We start from the raw sequence: 5000 nt of genomic DNA on the forward strand, positions 1-5000 counted from the left end.
GTTCGATGGCTGCCATTGGGAGTGTGCGCACAGGTACGAAGGCCACTGGCCTACGGTCGCGCACGCTCAATATCGTAGTATAGACACACCTCTCTCGCGGGTCTAATTGGCGTGCGCGGCCCCCAAAAGGTAACATAGCAGTTTGTTCTGCTGATACCGTGTTTCTCTATCTCTCTAACCAACTCACACAACAACATATATGTATTGATCGGTAATGATCCTTCCGCAGGTTCACCTACGGAAACCTTGTTACGACTTTTACTTCCTCTAAATCATCAAGTTCGGTCAACTTCGGCCATGCCAGCTGCAGCTCACGAAGGAACCGCGGAAGGTGTGCCTCCAGAGACCTCACTAAATAATCCATCGGTAGTAGCGACGGGCGGTGTGTACAAAGGGCAGGGACGTAATCAGCGCTAGCTAATGACTAGCACTTACTAGAAATTCCAGGTTCATGGGGACCGTTGCAGTCCCCAATCCCAACTAAATGAGCATTTGGGTGATTTCCCGTTCCTCTCGGAATGGGGGCGCCAATTGGCGAGAACACGCTGCTGCTCACATTGTAGCACGCGTGCAGCCCAGAACATCTAAGGGCATCACGGACCTGTTATCGCTCATTCTCACCTTGCTAAACACAAGTTGTCCCGCTAAGCAGGGCAAACGTGGCCGACGACCGCCCGTGAAGGGGCCGCCGGCCTTGACGTCAGGTGCGCCCGGAGGTGCACTGCTGACAGCGTTCTAGTTAGCTTGTTTGAGTCGCGTTCGTTATCGGAATTAACCAGACAAATCATTCCACGAACTAAGAACGGCCATGCACCACTACCCTTAAATTTGAGAAAGAGCTCTCAATCTGTCTTACCTCGATAAGTTCGGACCTGGTAAATTTTCCCGTGTTGAGTCAAATTAAGCCGCAAGCTCCACTTCGTTTTTTTTTTTTTTTTTAACAAATGCAGGTTTTATTGTTCATAAACATTATGTTCTAACAAACAATAGCATAAACCCACGCTCTTGACGCACGACGTCGCCCGCCAGGGATTTGTCATGCGTCTTTACGAACCCTTTCGGATGTCCCTTCCCTATTTCTTTATTAAATTGAATCGTATCTTAACCGCATATTAAAGGCGTACGCTTGCTTAGTCCGCGTGACTCACTCATTCTTTCCCCTCTCGGAGATCTCAAGAAGTCAACCCGACATCTATCGATCTGACCATTCCGCCTCGCTGGCGGCAGCCTCCTCCGCGGGTGTCAATCGTCGGCCCGCATTCGAAGCACGACGGCGCCTTTCGTTTTCCCGTCTGTTGCGTCGCGACCGTATCCGATCCGCCTCCGTAGGCGCGGTCCGACGGCGGCGCGTCGTCGAGGGTCCCTCAGCCTGGACCCGAGCTCGCCATGCGCGCTGCATGAATAGACGCCGCTCGTGGCGCACTCTCAACGTCTCCGGGGAAGGTGGTCCCCCTCTGCTGCGCCTCGGTATAGGTGGAGGAGCTAGGCCCGCTCGCTCCGCCTCAACTGCCGTCCGCAGTACCTCGTCATCTCGGGCGGCCAGTGCTGCTGCGACGTCCGCAGCCAGTCGCACTCGCGCCCGATCCTCCGCTCTGCCGCGAAGCCGTCGGTTGCGGGCAGATCGCTGACGCGCTGCTCGCGACTCGTTCACGCGCCGCGTTATGTCTTCGATGATGACGTCGTCCATCTCCTCACCGAAGAGTGCGGCCACACTTTCGAGGACCACTTCCTCGTCCTCGGCGAAAGCCGCTTCCGTTCGACCATTGGTGAGCGCTTCCTCATCGCGCCACAGCTGTTGAAGCACTGTGGTGATGGTCTTTGCTGCTTTCTGAATGCGGTCCCACCACTCCGCACTCTCCAGCAGCTTCTCTGCGATGTTGTTAAGCTGGACCGACTCGGGTGTCCCCCAGCCCAGCAGCTCACGTCGGATCTCCTCAAACACGGGGCACTCGAACAAGACGTGGGCCACCGACTCGACCGACCCCACGCACCGTGGACACTCCGGAGACGAAGCGAAGCCGCAGACGTGCAGGTACTCCCGGAAGAATCCGTGTCCGGAGAGCACCTGCGAAAGGTGGAAGTCCACCTTCCCGTGCTTTCGTCCCGTCCACCGGTGCAGGTCGGGAATCATCCCGTGCGCCCACGTCAAGTAGCGGCTGGCCGATGGTGTTGCCGCCGCACGGTCCCAGGCGTCCTGCCATTGCAGCATCGTGGCTGCTCGCTCCGCCGCTCGTACCTCCTTCCTGCTGGCGCCAGGCTCGACCAGCAGCCTGCTATGGCACCTTGCGTCCTCGTTGACGACCAGCCAGTACGGCACCAAACCAGCCATCACCACTGACACCTCGTAGGACACCGAGCGGAACGAACTCGATACCCCACGTGCCAGTGGCTTCTGGACCTGGGCCAGTCGTCTGCGGCACCACTGCATGTCGGTCGCCTTAGCCCAGATGGGCGAGGCGTACCGGATCACCGACTCAGCGACTCCTGCCAGCAACCGCCGCTTGGCCACCTGGGGGCCGCTGTGGTTCCTCATCACCGAGGTAACCACCGCCACCGCACGGAGGGCCTTGTCCGCGGCCGCTTCCACGTGCGGTTTCCACGAGAGTTTCTCGTGGAGTTGTACCCCCAGGTAGCGTATCGATCGCTTTGACGTGCAGACCACTTCGCCGACGCGCACAGGAATTTCCAAACGTCCTCGACGCAGACTCGATATCAGTACCACCTCGGTCTTGTGGGGGGCGAGACTGAGGTGCCGTGCCTCAAGCCACCCCATCACCGCCTCGATCGCAGCCTCCGCAACGGACGCCGACTCCTCGGGTGTGCAGCCCTCGGCCAGGATGGCGATGTCATCGGCAAAGCCGACGATGGTGGCCCCTTCAGGGAGCTGGATCCGCAGAACGCCGTCGTACATAACGTTCCACAGAGTCGGGCCAAGGATTGACCCCTGTGGAACGCCTGCCGTCACCCGACGTGACACCGGGCCGTCATGGGTGTCGTACACCAGCTCCCTGTCGGTGAAATAGTCGCGGAGCAGGAGTTGCAGCTGCGCTGGAACCTCCTTCTCACGCAGGGCCATCGCTATCGCCTGCCAGCTGGCGGTGTTAAAGGCGTTTCTGACGTCCAACGCCACAACCAGCAGACAGCGCTTATCCCGGTTGTTAGTCCGTCCGTAGGACATCGCGCGCTCGCCTGCTTCCACCACCAGCTGGATCGCCTGCAGGGTGCTCCGCTGCTTCCGGAAACCGAACTGTTTCTCGGCCAGCCGAGGTGCCTCCGGATCCTCCAGGTGCTCGTTGAGTCTGTCCAGCGTAGTCCTCTCGAAGACCTTCGCCGGGTTGTCGATCAAGCAGATCGGGCGGCAGGACGAGGCTTCGCCCGGCGGCTTACCCGGCTTAGGCAACAGCACCAGCTTCTGCCTTTTCCATTCGCGTGGTATTTCGCCGGTGTCCAAGCAGCGCTGGTAGACACCAGCGAATGGCTCCGGATACTTCCGGATGGCAGCCGTTACCGCAGCGTTCGGTACTCCATCGAGGCCAGGCGCCTTCCGCGGATGCAGCTCGCTCGCTATCGCCTGGAGCTCCGCGCAGCTGATCGGACGGACCGGAGTGTCCCCTTCCGAAGGCGTGACGTCCGGCCACTCGACCGGGGGATGCTCCGGAAACAGCTCCTCGACGATCCGCTGCAACACCGCTGGATCGCGTTCACGCGCCGTCCAGCTGCCCCGAAACCGAAGAAGCACTTGCCGGAACCACTGTCCCGTCTCATCTGCAGCCAGGGCCTGCAGCCACTCATCGAACTGGCGCTGCTTGCTGGCCTTAATTGCCACCCTTAAGGCAGCACGCGCCTCCTGATGTTCCTCTGAAGCCAGTTCGGCGGACGTCTCGTCGAGGGCCAATGACTGTCGCTCCCGAGCCAACCGGCAGCGCTCGGTCAGCTCCTCGATATCCGGAGTCCACCAATATGTGTTGCAGTTCCTCCTCTGCTGCTGCGACTGCCCAATCCTCGCCATGGTAGCGTCGCAGGCCTCCGTAAGCACCATCCCCAGGCTTGCCGCATCGGTCACCCGATCGGCAAAACGGGTCGCCTCAAGTGCCAGCTCGAAAGTACGGGGGCAAAACTGGCGAGTTCGCCAGCGAGTACCCGCCTCCCGTACTTCGACACCTTCCTGCTGATGAATGCCCCGTCCGGGCCGCTGACCTGCACGATGCTGTTGCCCGACCGCAAACCGAATATAGCGGTGGTCGCTATAGGAGTAGCGGTCTAGCGTCCGCCAGGAGCTGATGTCCTCCGCTGCTCCATCCGATCGGCAGAGCGTTGGACTCGCGAAGGCGACGTCCACTCTGCTGGGCCGAGCCACACCGTTCCCCAGGAATGTCGGCTCCGTGCCGCGGTTGAGGACCTCCAATCCTAGGCTGGTAACCGTCTGAAGGAGCGCCTCACCCTTAAGGTTGGCCCGCTCGCTCCCCCAGGCCCCATGCCGCGCGTTGAAGTCGCCAGCTATCAGCACGCAAGGGTGGCCTCGCGCAAGTACCTCCAGCCGGTCCATCTGTTGCTCGAACTCCGGGAGGCCGATCGATGGCGGAATATAGCAGCAGATGACAACGATGCCCGCCACCTCGGCAGCTACGATGCCCGGATGCTGCACGCTCCTCACCCGCTGTATGGGAAACCGTTGGCCACTGGTGACGATCGCGGCCTTCAGTGCGTCGTCGGATGCCCAGTTCCCATTGTTGGCCGGCACAGCATAGAGCTCCGTGATGAGCATCACGTCTGCTCCCTCCTCCCTCATCCGCTGGAGCGCAAGATCCTGAGCGCTCCTGCTCTTACCGATATTTATCTGGAGCACTTCTATCATCATCGTGTGGCTGCAGCTTTGCACGAAGCTGCGGCAATCGAGTGCGGGCCGCCACACTTCAAACAGCGAGCCTCGCCAGTGCAGCTCGCTGCCTTGTGGCCTTCCGCGCCACACCGGATACACGCTTTGCTGCGGTCCTCTCCCG

The sequence above is a fragment of the Anopheles moucheti genome (assembly GCF_943734755.1).
Source record: "Anopheles moucheti chromosome X unlocalized genomic scaffold, idAnoMoucSN_F20_07 X_unloc_26, whole genome shotgun sequence".
Lineage (NCBI taxonomy): Eukaryota > Metazoa > Arthropoda > Insecta > Diptera > Culicidae > Anopheles > Anopheles moucheti.